The 14,818-nt window shown below is 56.0% G+C and overlaps 1 long non-coding RNA gene across 4 annotated transcripts in view; it reads left to right on the forward strand.

Moving 5' to 3' along the window:
- The window catches only part of LOC147583819 (uncharacterized), a 70,158-nt gene extending 56,959 nt beyond the window's left edge, over positions 1–13,199 (forward strand). The window contains exons 9-13 of one of the 4 annotated variants that reach the window (XR_015248548.1): positions 931–1,128; positions 2,441–2,536; positions 2,779–2,933; positions 3,176–3,315; positions 5,793–5,969. This is a non-coding gene — a long non-coding RNA (uncharacterized LOC147583819). Of the gene's footprint in view, positions 1–930; positions 1,129–2,440; positions 2,537–2,778; positions 2,934–3,175; positions 3,316–5,792; positions 5,970–12,585 lie in introns of those variants that run through there. The other 3 variants (XR_015248547.1, XR_015248550.1, XR_015248549.1) reach the window with 3 other exon arrangements.
- Positions 13,200–14,818: the final 1,619 nt, after the last annotated feature.

Raw genomic sequence — 14,818 nt, forward strand, 5'->3', positions numbered from 1 at the left:
CTGGGAATTTCAGGGCTGCTTTGAGTCAGGAGCTCCCAGGCTCTGCCACTTACTAGCTATAAACCTCTTCTAATGATTCGGTGAAACTGGTTCTTTTGCCTCAGTTCCTCCTCCCTACCAAGCTGCAGCCCCAGATGTCCCTTGGGGTCTCTCCCTCTCCCCTCTGGGTGGGGTCTGGATAGGGCATGTGACTGGGCCCTAAGCCACTCCCACATCCCCCAATGTCCTGGTCTCAAGGATTGATTGGGGGATGGGCTTGCCCCGGCTTTTGCAGGGAATCCTGGGGATCAGACTTTTGAGCACTCATTGAGCACCATGTTGTGCCAGGTGGTGGCCCAGGTACTGGGGACACACGGTCAGGAACAACAACATGGCACCCTCACTGAGGTCACCATTCTGCCTCTTCTGCCTGATAGTGCTGTGGCCACTCCACCTTGTTCTTGAAGTTTCGGCTCAAATGTCCCCCCCCCTCCCCCCCGCTAGTGAGGCCAGCTCCTCCCCCCCCCCCCCACTTCAAGATTACACCCACGCCTTCTCTCCCCTTCCCTGGTTTAGTTTACTCCAGAGTCACTGCCTGACATTGTGGAATCCACATTGTCATTGGTTCTCTCTCCTTGACCAGAATGTCAGCTCTGAGGGAAGAGCATTTTGTCTGTGTGGCCCACAGCAGTGTCCCCAGTGCCTAGAACAGGGTCTGGCACTCAGGCACTGCTCAGGATCAGAATAAACAGGGAGCCAGCCAAAGGCTCCCGGTGCAGGTGGCATGGACATTTGCGGTTTGGATGTTAAGAAGGAGGCTTGGGGTTGAAGGCGTCCTAGGAGGGAAACACAGCAAGTGCAAAGGCTGCTAGGGCCAAGCACATTCTCTTTTGACTTAAACCAGCTTGGACTGACTCAAAAAAAAATTTTTTTTTTTTTTTCCTGACTTAGAACCTTTAGAATGCAGAGCCCTGTAGTGCGCCGGGAAGGGTGTAGTACTCAGCGCTGCCACAGGAGGGCCTGCCGGGATCCGGACGCTGTGTGGGGGGGGGGGCGGGGGGGGGACTGGGGACATCGGAAATGAGGCTGTGACACGATGCTGGAGCGCTTGCTTTGAGGCCTGTTTTAAGTTCACATCAGCCCAGTGAGGTAGGCACTGTTGTCATCCCCATGTCCCAAATTTGAAAACTGAGGCACAGAAAGGCTGGGCAACTTGCTCAAGGGTTGCTCAGCTCCAGGTGGTAGAACCAGAAAAGAACCACCAAGATAAGCCATTCAGAGGGAAGGCAGGGTGGCCCTGGGATCGTTGTGCTGAGGGCGGGGGGACCCCTTTCCCAGGGGCGGGAGCCCCCATCTCTAGCCCCTCCGCTAGATGTTTTCCCAGCTGTGGAGTTGGTGTCCCCTTAAATATTGAGATGAATCTCGCTTCCCCCAGGCCAGGTGAAATTGGCATCCCCCCCATCTCTCCCACTTCGGGGGTCAGGGGGGACGCCCTGCGGTGGGGGAACCCACGTTTAATGGCAGATGGGAGGGATGAGCAGGAGTCAGGCAGTGGGAGAGGGTGAGGAAGAGAGTTTCAGGGCACGTCATGGCCATGCCGTGTTTCCCTGGGATTCCTCCCGTGTCTGGAGTGAATATTTGCTCAAACTCCGCGAGGCAGGGCAGAGCGGGGAAAGACACTGTGTCTGGTCGCTTATGTGTGGAATCTAAAAAAACCAAACTCGGAGAAGCAGACACAAGAATGGTGGTCACCAGGGGCACCTGGGTGGCTTAGTCGGTTGAGCGTCTGACTCTTGATTTCGGCTCAGGTCATAATCTCCTGATTCTGGGGTTCGAGCCCCGCATCAGGCTCTGTGCTCTCTCTCTCTCTCTCAAAATAAATAAACTTAAAAAAAAAAAAAAAAAGAATAGTGATTACCAGGGGTTGTGGGGTGGGGGCGACGGGGAGATGTTGGTCAAAGGACACCAAATCCAGTTAGAGAGTCAGTTCTTTGGATCTAACGTTCGGCGTGGTGACTATAGTTAACAACGCGGTATTATATTCTTCAAAGAAATGCTAACCGCCTGCGGGTGCTAACGGGACTGTCGCGTATAAGTGCACCGGATGTGTACATCGTACGCCTTAAATTTACACGGTGTTGTACATCAATTATATTTCAATAAAACTGGGGAGAAAAGGTAAAACAAAGACCCAACCCACGCCCAGCAAATGCAACACGGGCCTCCCACCCTCCCTCTCCAGGGCCCTGAGGATTCCTCCCTCCCGCCCCCACCCCTTGGCCCCCATTCTAGCACAGGGCACAGAAGGGTCTCCGATTCCCCCCTCCCCCTCCCCCAGCGTTGGGGCCTGCTGTTGGGAACATCACTCTTGATCTCAGAGGGATGGTCTGAGGGCTGGCCTCAGTTTCCCTTTTGCTGCTGGGCCAGACGAGCCTCAGCCGTCCCCCTCTGCCCCTCCCAGAGCACACGGCCAGCGGCTTTCCTCCAGCCCGGCACTTTGTGACATAGACTTCAAATGTGGCGCCTTTCTTGTCCTGCCCCACCCCGACGCGTCCAGGTGAGTGGCTGGCCTCCAGCCTTTTGCTCTTTCAGCCACCATGGCCACCTCAGAGGTCTCGGGGGTGCCTGGCAGAGGATCAGTAAAATCCCCCCTCACCCTCAAGTGAGAAACCCCAGTGGGTTGTGACCTCCTAACATTTTGTCCGTGTGTATGTGACGGGGGTGGTGAGTGAGCAGGGGGCTCTCAGGCTGGGGATGTGGCTTCGGCAAAGCCCAAGTTGGCTTGGGTTCTTCTTCTAGAACAAGCTGTCTCTTTGCATTGGGGATCATCTCCCATTCCCCGGGGGAAGTCATGCCCAGATGGAACGGCACCCCGCCTTCTCCAGGGCGGCCCAGGTCTGGCAGAGGGGGCCCGAGTGTCAACTGGGAGTCAGGAAGCCGCTGGGGAGAGCCAGGTGGGACGGGGGCACCTAGGACGGGTGGGGTCCAGCTGGAGAGAGAAGCAGATGTGGGGGAAGTCCCAGGGGGTGAGGCTTCTGCTCCAGAGGATGGGCCAAGGGGTGGCATCCAGGGGACACCAAGACCCCAAGGGACACCTGGTCCCTGGGCTTCTGCTGGGCCCCACCAGGGTTGCGTCCTGAGCCCTAGGGAGCAGAGAGACGTCTTCTAGAAAGCAAACGTGTTCTCTGGCCCTTAGACCCCGCGAATACTGGGATGCGTCAACGGGACTGTGGATCTGAAGAACAGAATGCTGATGATCCCCAGGAGGGTCTGAAGGTTAACGGGGGACTGGAGAGATGAAGCCGGGAGCCTCCCGCCTCCTGCTGTGTGTCCCTGGCAAGTTGCTTGGCCTCTCTGAGCCTCGTTTCGTGCATCTGTTGAGTGTGAATGCAAACACTGGTGCTCAATAGGTGCTTAGCTCCCGGCTGTTGGGCTGTTGTACGAGAGGCTGGGAGAGGTGTTGCAGGTGGAGTCTCGGCGGGCAGGGGAACCGCTCAAGACCAATTCTGTTGCTCTCTTCTTGGCCAGGACATGTAGCACACAGTAGGTGCCTCATAAAACCTTGCCGACCTGTTTGGGTCCAAGACTCCTGAATCTAAGGCTTCCTTTTCCCTTTTCTTTAAAAAAAAATTTTTTTTTAATGTTTATTTTTGAGACAGAGAGAGACAGAGCATGAACGGGGAGGGTCAGAGAGGGGGAGATGCAGAATCCGAAGCAGGTTCCAGGCTCTGAGCTGTCAGCACAGAGCCCGACGCAGGGCTCGAACGCCCGGACCGCGAGATCATGACCTGAGCCGACGTTGGAGGCTCAACCGACTGAGCCACCCAGGCGCCCCCCCCTTTTCCCTTTTGACTTGTCTTCCAGCCTCACCTGCGCCTCCCTGGTGGGGCCACCGGCAGACAGGCACACTCAGTGCTGAAGTGTAGATTCTGAAGCCTGGGTTCAAGTCCTGACTTGGCACACAGTAGGTGCCACAGAACGACATTGCCATAACACTGATTCGTACTGTTAGTGTGGGTTTCAGGCTCCAGATTCTTCTGGGGGCTGCAGCAAGCAGACCTCTCCATGCCGATCAGCCCCTGCCCCATCCCAAAGTGTGGGGTCAAGGCAGAGGTTTCAGCCCGGGGCAGTTTGCCCCCCCGCCCCCCAAACTCCCCCAGGGGACATCTGGCAATGTCTGGAGACATTTTTGGTTGTCATGCCTGGGGGAGGTGATACAGGCATCTGGCGGGTAGAGGCTAAGGGGGTGCTAAGTGCCCTACAGTGCCCGGGACCTTGTCCATCACAGACATGATCTGGCCCCAAGTACAAACGGTTTGGAGGTGGAGACTCTCTGGGTTAAGGAGCAGGTGCTCAGAGTTACACCCCCTACTGCCTGGCCCAGGGCGGGTGGCCTTTCCCTCTGAATGTGTGTCCCTGTCTGCAAAATGGGGGTGATTGTATCAGTTGCACAGGACTCTTGGGACGATTAAGTGCGTTAAGGATGTAAAGGGTTTAGGACATGACCTGGCTCACAGGATGTGCTGTCAGTGTGGACGAGTTACTATTAACGACTGGAGGACAATGACGGCGGGGGTCGCATGTGTCTTCTGTCCCTCTGCCCTCTGATTTCTGAACTGGTTCCTGAAACAGCCAGCTCTTGTTTGCCCGGACCCCAGTGGCCCCGTAGCCAAGCAAGTTCACCCCTGAAGCCAGAACAGACAGCGTTCAGCTCACCACGGCTGGAAAAAACGTCCCCTAAGCCCGTCTGCTCAGGGAGGCGCGTGGAGCTGCGTCCCCCACGCTCAGGCATTGGAGAAACAGAATTTGATATAAATAACTCATCTTAACCTTTACTCCGAGCCCTCATTCAGCTATGGGTGGGGGAGGGCGAGGGAGAAACCATAATCGCAGTGGATTCAGGGTCCCCCATTCCCACCCAGGAGGTGAGCTGAGAGAAGGGTCAGGACGCAGGCAGTCTGCGTTAGAACCTGGCTTTACCGGGGCGCCTGGGGGGCTCAGTCGGTTGGGCGTCCGACTTTGGCTCCGGTCATGATCTCACGGTTCGTGAGTTCGAGTCCCATGTCGGGCTCTGTGCTGACAGCTTGGAGCCTGGAGCCTGCTTCGGATTCTGTGCCTCCCTCTCTCTCTGCACCGCCCCCCCCACTCATGCTCTGTCTCTCTCTCTCTCTCTCTGTCTCAGAAATAAATAAACATTAAAACAAATTAAAAAAAAAAAAAAAAAGAACCTGGCTTTGCCATTTAAAGCTGTGTAGGACAATTACTTAACCTCTCCGAACACAGGGACAGTAATAGTGCTCACCTTATAAAGGGGTTGTTATGAGAATGAAATGGTCAATGTGTATAAAGCGCTTAGAACAGGGCTTGAAACCCTGTGAGCGCACTGGAAAAGTGAGTCAATATGATGAGGATGAGGAGGAGGACGACGACTCCAACTTGGGGGATGACTCTCCGGGGTCTCTCCGGGGTCTCTCCCCCTTCGCACTACTCACACCGTGAGCTGCAGAGGCCTTGGTTGTAGGGGGCTGTCCTGTGCATTATAGGATGCTTAGCAGCGTCTCTGGCCTCTACCCACCAGATGCCAGCAGCACCCCCAATCCTGCCAATCAAAACCGTCTCCAGACGTTGCCCAATGTCCCCTGGGGTGGGGGGCAGAATTGGTTGGGTGACAGCGGCTGGCCTGATCCTGGGTTGTCTTCTGTCCCTGCTGGCATCTGCTGGGATGAGCCGGGTCCTTCCTAGCCCACCACTGTTACCTGACTCGCAAAAGCCTTTTATTCCCCCCCGCCTTTTTTAAATTTTTATTTTTGCAGAGACCGTCTCTCTCTAAGACAGCAGAATTGAACTCCCTGTCCCAGGACTGCACAACTGCTAAGTGGTGACCCGTGATTCCAGTCCCCACCGGTCTGCCCTCCTGGTGTCAGGAATAATGCATGGGCGTGTCCATGCATTATTGGAGCGTCGTGTCCACTAAAGGCTAATTCCCGTCATTGGTCTTTATAGTGTAACCACACTGTGGGCCGACAATGCCCGTGACGTCTCCACTGTGGCTCTGTTGATGGGCACAGTGGCTCCCGTCATGGCTTGGGGGAAAGAGCAGGAGACATGACCCTGGGGGGGGAGTTTGAGGTCTTCGGTGGAGGACCGGGGGTTTGGTCAGAGAGCAAGGAGCAGGGTGGTGGCAGTGAGGGCTGAGTTCCCCTTCCAGACCCTCGGGGACACTTCTGGTCTCTGAGGGTGGCATGCAAGGTCCTCAGGCCTGGCTTGTGTCCCCCTTGTCCCCTCCCTCCCTCCAGTCAAACTGACTCACTCCCTCTGCAGCCTGACTGCCCCCTGGCCCCTCTGGGCTCTCACAGTGGGCATTTAATTGGGGCCTTGGATGTTCAGGGCATGCTCTGTGGAACCCCGGCCAAACCGGGGATTAAGCAAAGCTAAATGGGGTTGTTCCTTGCAGGCCTTCCCAGAGGTTTTCATTTGCTCACGTGTTTTGCGCAGCTTTCTGGAATGCATCTGCCCCCTTGACGTTTCTTGCCCTCTGGAGCACTTTTTGGGGTGCTAGGGGTTCCTGGAACAGATAAAGGAAACACTGCCTTAACCCTAAGGGGAAACTTGAATGGTGCAATTTCAGGCTGAGGCTCCTGGCCAAGCCTCAAAGGTTTCCTCCTCCTCCTCTTCCCAGGACCATGGCTCTCTCTGGGGTGGCCCAGTGGGGTAGCAAACTCTGGGCAGCCAAATTAGGAGCTCAGGATGAGGCTGGATGGGGGTCAGCCCAGGCTGGCTGATGGGGGCTTGGGGGGGGGGCGGGTTCTTGGACTGGAAAACGTCCCTCCCCTCGCGCTCTGGGGGGGGGGGTTCTCGAGGAGGGGGCGTGTCTTCTGGGAAGGCTCGCGGAGTCCCCTGGGACGAAGCCCAGAGTTTAGCTCAGGGGAGAAACATCTGATCACCCCTGGGGCCCAAGTCCAGGGTCACAGTGAGAAGCTGAAGATTGGCCCCCTTCTTCCGAAACTAACATGTGCTGCTGGCCTGGCTTCCCCTCCGTCTAGCTGCCGGGCCTCTCCGCCCAGCCCCCTCCTGCCACAGCCCTGCCCCAGCGTGTCAGACCCGCCGATCTTTCCTCTTCCTCCTCCTCTGGCCACCCACTCCGGCCTCTCCTGCAGCCGAGGGCTCAGGAGTGCAGTAGCTGCAGTCAGGCCGGCAAGAGGGAACGATGACAGATTCCTGCTTCGTTTCCAGTTGTGGTAAAATGGTAACATGAAATTTACCATTTTCACCCTTCTTTTCTTTAAAAAAAAATGCTTACTTATTTTTGAGGCAGAGAGAGAGGGAGAGAGAATGAGAATGACTGCGGGAGGGGCAGAGAGAGAAGGAGAGAGAGGATCCCAAGCAGGCTCCATGCTGTCAGCACAGAGCCCGACGCAGGGCTCGATCCCATGAACCGTGAGATCAAGACCTGAGCCGAAATCAAGAGTCAGACGCTTAATGGACTGAGCCACGCAGGCTCCCCACATTTTAAAAAGTGTTTATTTATTTTTGAGAGGGAAAGAGAGAGGGAGGGAGGGGGCAGAGACAGAGGGAAAGGGAAAGAGAGAATCCGCCCTGACAGTGCAGAGCCCCACAAGGGGCTCGAGCTCACGAACCATGAGATCATAACCCGAGCCCCTATCAAGAGTCAGACGCTTAACTGACTGAGCGCCCCAGCGCCCCAGGTGCCCCACATTTTAACCGTCCGCCCCATCCATCTCCAGAACTTTCTCATCTCCCCAAACTGAGACTCCGTGCCCCCGAAACGCTGACTCCCCACCCCTGGTTCGCACTACTCTCTGTCTCTGTGGACGGGACCCCTCTGGGGACCTCACGTAGGGGAGGAATCGTGCAGTATCTGTCCTTTTATGTCTGGCTTCTCTTGCTTTACGTGTCTCCAAAGCTCAGCCACGTTGTAGCATGGATAAGCACGTGACAATTTTTTTTTTAATTTTTTTTTCAACGTTTTTTATTTATTTTTGGGACAGAGCGAGACAGAGCATGAACAGGGGAGGGGCAGAGAGAGAAGGAGACACAGAATCGGAAACAGGCTCCAGGCTCTGAGCCATCAGCCCAGAGCCTGACGCGGGGCTCGAACTCACGGACCACGAGATCGTGACCTGGCTGAAGTCGGACGCTTAACCGACTGCGCCACCCAGGCACCCCATCACGTGACAATTTTTAAGGCTGGATAACGTCCCCTGGTATGGACGGACCGTGGATCCGTCGATGGACCTTTTGGCCGGTGTGAACGCTGCTGTCGTGAACTGCTGTGTACGAATGTCTGTTCGGTCACCTGTCGTGTACAGAGATCCCTGCTTTCAACCCCTTTGGGTAGATGGATACCCAGCAGTGGAACTGCTGGGCCTGATGGTGGCTCCGGTGTGATTTTCTGAAGGGCTGCTGAACGGTTTTCCACAGCAGCTGCTCTAATTCACCGTCTCACCAGCCGAGCACGGGGCTCTGGTCTCTCCACATCTTGGTCAGCGCCTGGTATGTTCCTTTTTTTTTTTTTTTTTTTTTTTAACATTAATGATCATTGGGGCGCCTGGGTGGCGCAGTCGGTTAAGCGTCCGACTTCAACCAGGTCACGATCTCACGGTCTGTGAGTTCGAGCCCCGCGTCGGGCTCTGGGCTGATGGCTCAGAGCCTGGAGCCTGTTTCCGATTCTGTGTCTCCCTCTGTCTCTGCCCCTCGCCCGTTCATGCTCTGTCTCTCTCTGTCCCAAAAATAAATAAACGTTGAAAAAAAAATTAAAAAAAAAAAAAACATTAATGATCATGTTCCAGGAGAATTAAAGGCAGAATTCTTTTTTATTTATTTTAATCAATCAATCAATCAATCAATTAATTTAAAGTAAGCTCTATGCGGGGCTTGAACTCACAACCCTAAGATCAAGAGTTGCAAGCTTCACCAATGGAGCCAAATGGGTGCCCCTCTCTTTGCTTTTTTGTTTTTTAAGTTTATTTATTTATTTTGAGAGCGAGAGGAAGCATGAGTGGAGGAGGGACGGAGAGAGAGGGAGAGAGAGAGAACCCCAAGCAGGCTCCACAGTGTCAGCGCAGAACCTGATGTGGGGCTCGAATCCATGAACTTCGAGACCACGTCCTGAGCGCAAGTCGGACACTTGACCGACTGAGCCACCCAGGCGCCCCTCAAGTTTACATCTTTAATCCCACGGTAGGTTCTTGAGCAAGGGACATCCCAGGGAGGACTTGCCAGGCGGTACCTTGAGACCCCAGAGCACAGGCTACGCGGGAAACAGACTAGGGGTTCGTCCAGCCACAGGCACAGTGAGAGCCGGGACTGGATCCAGGTCATATTAGTAGAAATAGTTGGTGGAGATCCAAGGAGGTGAGTTCTAGAAAGAGACCTGGAGGTGGATGTGGTTCACACGTCGGCTGCCCGTGACGCCACAGAAGCGATAGCCCAGGGAGGAGGATGAAAATCTGGGTAGGAGACAGAGCTGAGTCATCAGAGATGCAGGGGCAAACTGGTGATGTGACATAAGGACCCAAGCGACAGCTGTTGGGTCTCAAGCAGCGAAGAGTGTTGGAGTGTTGACCAGCGCCCCCTGCCCTTGGGACTTAGCAACCAGGAGGGCCAGGGAGGTGAACGGGGTGAGGATGGGGGGGTTCCTCAGCCATTTGCCGGCCAAGGGAGCAGGGTCTTCAAGACTGGAGGAGGGGATGGGAGGACAGAAGTGGATCTGGGGAGCACGGATAGCCCCTTCTTTCCTATTCAGCTCTGATTTTTACCGCACGGTGTATCTTTTCCTTCCAGATCTTTTGCTTTCCTTAAAAAACAATTAAGGTGTAATTTGCACCCAGTAAAACCTACTCATGTTAGGGTACAAGTCTATGCTATTTGACAAATGCATACCGCCCTACAGACACAGCCTCAATCAGGATAGGCGTGTGCCCCCCTCCCCAGCCTCTGGCAACCACTGATGTGTTCCCAATCACTAGTTTGTCTTTTCCAGAAGAAAAGTGTCAGTGGAGTCATGCCGTATGAGCCTTTGGAGTGTGGCAAGTTTCATTCAGCAGAACGCACGGCAGACTGACCCCCGATGTCAGTTGCCAGTATTTCTTTCCCGTTACTGCTGGGGAGTGTTCTGGGATGTGGATGTACCACCTTCTACCGGTCCGTCTGTTGAGGGACATTTGAGTTCTTTCCACATTTTGGAAATTATACATATATCGCTGTAAACATCTATGTGCAGGTTTCTGTGTGAGCGAAAAGTTGTCATGTCCTCTGGATGAATACAGCAGTCCTGACATTCTCTCTCTCTGTATCACACACACACACACACACACACACACACACACACACACACACACAGCTTTGGGATACAGTTCATATACCATGCAGTTCACCCATTAAAAGTGCGCAATTCAGGGGCGCCTGGGTGGCTCAGTCGGTTAAGCGTCTGAATTCAGCTCAGGTCATGATCTCGAGGTTTGTGAGTTTGAGCCCCGCGTCGGGCTCTGTGCTGACAGCTCAGAGCCTGGAGCCTGCTTTGGATCTGTCTCCCTCTCTCTGCCCCTCTCCCACTCATATTCTCTCTCTCTCTCTCTCTCTCTCTCTCTCTCTCTGTCTCTCTCTCCCCCCCCCTTCTCTCAAAAATAAATACCATGAAAAAGAATTTTAGATATCCAAGGGTCTTTGATCACGTCCACCTTGAATAGGACCATACTACCCATAACATCCACAAGTGGATGTGGACCTATTTCCATGGCAACTCTCAATCGCATGTCTCATTCCGTGCGCTCCGTTCGTGGAAATTCAGGTTAGCTCAAGCCTTCTAGAACCTTGGCCATCATGGAGGAGAAGTGGGGCAAGGAAGGGGTGTTCAGGATAGGGAATCTCTAAGGCTGAGGGGAAGATCAGTGGAGAGAAAGGGAGGAAGGCCGTAGAGCGAAGCCCACTGATGGAAGAAGCCTGTTCCAGCCCCAGGGGCCTATGCACCTGACGTATCCCCCGACTGCTGGGCTCTCCTCTGGCTGTTTGAATGGCCAGCTCCGTCGCCCTACAGATCTGAGCTCAAATGTCACCTCTGCAGAGAAGATGACCATCCCAGCCACAGCCGCCTGTCTCTCTCTCGCTGTTTCCTGTTTATTTCCTTTACTGCACAGACCTCAGGATGTCAGCATTTTTGGGCTCTAACTTGTTCATCACACTCGTTTCTCCCCTGAAGTGTTAGCTTCAAGAGGGCAGAGGTTAGGAACGCCTTCCCCCCCCCCCCCCACCAGGTCTAAAACACAGAGTTCAACTCATGTCTGTGCAAGGAACAAGGGGTTCCTGGTGCTGGGGAGTGGGGACCAGTGGGGGCTCCCTACAAGCTCTCTGAAAAGTCAGGGAGGGGATTGGGGGGCCTGGATCTGAGCCCAGCAGCCTGGGGCTCCTCTCCAAACTGACTCCGGCTTAAAGCAGGCTCTTGGGAAGGGAAACAGAGGGCCTCACACACCCCAAAGCCTCCTCAGTCTCCTCAGAGTCCAGTGAGGCTCAGGGGCACGTAGTGGGTGCAGGTGGGGGGGGGGGCGGCGGGGACGCGGCGCCTCGCACCTGCTCTTCTTCCTCGGTGGCATCTCACACGCGTGGAGGCCTAGGAGCACCTGCGCTGGCAGGTAAGACCGGGGCGCCCTTCTCATGCACTGGGCCCTCCAGTCGCCGGCCAAGGAGGTGCCCTCGGGCTTGCACGACGTGGGCTTCCACGGATTCCTCGTCCAGCGCCAGTCTGCCGATTTCTCCTGGAGCCACCGGACCAGTGCCAGCACCACGCACAAGCGGTGGGCGCAATGCGTGCGCCCCGGACGGTGTGGGGGTGCTTACAGCTTCTGGGGAGGCCCGCTGAGGGGCAGGACTTGGCTGGGGCGGGGTCCGAGAGGGTCGGGGGGGGGGCGGCCGAGGGGCAGAAGAGACCCATGGGGGCTGCCGGGACCGTGATGGAGGGGGGAACCCGGCGTCTTCGCCAGCCCGCGCCACGCTGTAGAGAGCTACCACGTGCGTCGCAGTCGGCAGCCAGAGGGGTGGGGGCGGGGCCGGAGGGCGGGGCCGGAGGGCGGGGCCTGGGCTGGCGTGGGGAGGGGCCGTGGAGGCAGAGGGGGCAGCAGCGCGCCCTCCGTGGAGGCGGGGCCTGGGAGGAGGCCTAGGAAGCGTGGGCTCCAGAGTTGGGGGTCCCGGGCGCTGACTCTGCGACCCCCCGGGAAGCTGGAGGTGCGCCAGAAACCAGGAGGGGCGGGGCTCGGGCTGAGGGAGGAGCCTGAGGGTCCCCGGGGCTCAAGGGGGATGGGAGGCAGAGGGCAGAGGGCGGGGAGGGGAGGCTGTGCTCTTCCGGCAGCCTGAACTGTGCCACCGTGCGCGGCCACCTGTGTCAGACCTGGGAGCTGGAGAAGCGCGGGGCGGCGCTGGGGTGCAGGCCTGGGTGAGGGTAGGGTCAAGGGGACGGCGGGGACTGTCCTGAACAGCCTGCACCACGCACCCTAGGGGACGCTGCCGATTGAGAGGGCCCAGGAGATGGGGAGGGGGTTCGCGTGGTCGCGTCCTTGGCCACACCAGCAACTCTCCCTGGCCTTCCGTTCCCAGGGCGAGGCACTGGACCCGGCCATCATCAGCCCGGACCCCAGGTGGACCCCAGGTGAACGTCTCCATTGCTGTAGCGGCCCACGAGCCGACGCCCTCAACAGCCCGACGCAGAGGAGGATGAGTTCACGTTACCCCAGGGTGAAGACCAAGGCCTAGACCGCGTTGGGGTTTGGGGGCCTGAGGAGGTGCGGGCCGGAGCCCGGCGGCTGAGTGTGGGGCTGAGTGAGGGATGTGCCTGTGGCTAAGTCCGCGTGGCTGGTCCTGGCTGCAGGGGGTTTTGTGTGTTTGTGAGAGTTCACGTGTGCTAGCCGTTGTGTGCGTTTGTGGGAGGTGTAGACGGACGTGTTTAGGGCTAATAAGACTGAGGAGCTGGGCTGCCTGGGTTGGAGTCTGGCTTCTGCTACTTAGACACCCTGGGCCTTGGGCCATGGCCCAGATTCTTCCTGCCTTGATACCCTTTTTCATTGTGGATTCATTCATCTCTCAAATATTTACTGAGCACCTGCGGTGTGCTAGGCACTACTCGGGGCCCTGGAGGTCATAGCCGTGAGCAAAACAGACACAGATCCCTGCTCTGGTGGGCCAGGCCAACAATAAAGATAATGAATTCAGTATATGGTGTGCCGGATGGTGGTGAGTGCTGTGTGTGTGTACGTGGGGAGAGGCTTGTAGTTTTAGATTGAGAAGCCTTCCTGAGAAGGTGATATGTGGATAGAGTTCTTGGGGGTGAGGAGTGAGCTGTGTAGTTGCTTCAGTGGAGGAAGAACCTCTCCGGCAGAGCAAAGAGCCCGTGCAAAGGTCCTGGGGCAGGATCAGGCTTGGCTTGTTGGAGGAACAGGGCGGAGGCCTGTGGGGCTAGAGCAGAATGAGCCAGGGGGAGAAAAGGAGGAGGTGAGGGCAGGGAGGGGACAGGGGCAGGTCCTGCAGGGCCTTGTGGGTTGTGGGAGGGACTTGGCCTTTCCCCACGGAAGGGTGTTGAAGCAGCTTCCTCTGGGTTGCATGTGGATGATGACAGCATTTACCCCAAAACTTTCTTATAAGAGTTATGTGAATTAATATGTGTAAAGCGATAATACAGTGCCGGGCGCATACTAAGCGTGCATTAAATATTAGGTTATTATTATGTGTGGTGGACATGTGTGTCCTAGGGTGTGTCTGAACCACAGCTGAGCTGGGTGGCTGTTAGTGAGTTTGCTGTTGTGAAAGAATCTCTCTAAAGCTATTAAAAAAAAAAAAACACACACACACCAACTCTGCTGGGTGTTTGAAAGCTCTGATGGGTTACTGCTTTCTGGCTTGGACGGGCTCTTTTGTATAACAGATGTTATCCAGATGTCAGCTGGGGTCACTCGGGCCTCGGAGATTTGGCGCCTGCCTCTCTCCCACGACCTGCGGGAAGTCCAGTGCCCTCCCCGAGATGTCTGCAAATTCCCAGGGCCTCTGTTCCCATGGTTCCTTCTTGGCCTGAGTTCCTGCCCGCTGAACCCTTGCTCTCACTCACCTATCTGGGGCCAACCCTGTAGGGGAAACAGTCCTGTTTTCTTGATTTCTCTGGACCACCCGTGTGTGATCTTTGCATACGGACCCCGTGGCCCCATGTTCTCCTTAAGATTCTGCCATCCTGACGGTTTTTTAATATTGTCCGAGCCTCCGCGACAAGCTTCCGTAAGATGGGGCTTGACAAAAATTCCATTGCCCAGAGGAACACTTTGCATGCTTCTTGGACAACCTGGCAGAGTTTATCACCAGCTTAAAGTGCACTGGGCTGTTGTATGAGGAGGAATCGCACCCAGGACACCCGAGGCCATGGCTGTGAGCAGCTATAGGTGCTTTTGATGTCAAGTGGGCTCGATGTTAAGGTAGAAAGACAAGGATTGGCTGCAGAAAGTCGAGGCAGAGGGAGATAGGAGCGGGCACAGAACCGATGGCGGCGGGAGCTGGCGGTGAGCAGTTGTGAAAGACAGCACCGCGTCCCTGGGGAGACGTGCAGCTCAGAAACCGTTACAGTGATGAGCCAGACTTCTGGAAAATGAGGCAAGAGTTGCTTCAGAGAGAAATCTGCTGCAGATTCTTCTGGCGGTTCCTGTGATATTAACTGCTTTCTCAGGGCGTGGCTAGTCAGGGCTCGGCGGTCAAAGTGGGGCAGGGGTGGAGAGCAACCTCCCTGGGCGGGTCACGACAGAAAAGCCCGGAACTGGTCAGGTTCCAAGACAGGGGTGTGGGGTGTGTCAGA

The sequence above is a fragment of the Puma concolor genome, chromosome A2 (genome assembly GCF_028749965.1).
Source record: "Puma concolor isolate L17-30 chromosome A2, mPumCon1.1.hap2, whole genome shotgun sequence".
Lineage (NCBI taxonomy): Eukaryota > Metazoa > Chordata > Mammalia > Carnivora > Felidae > Puma > Puma concolor.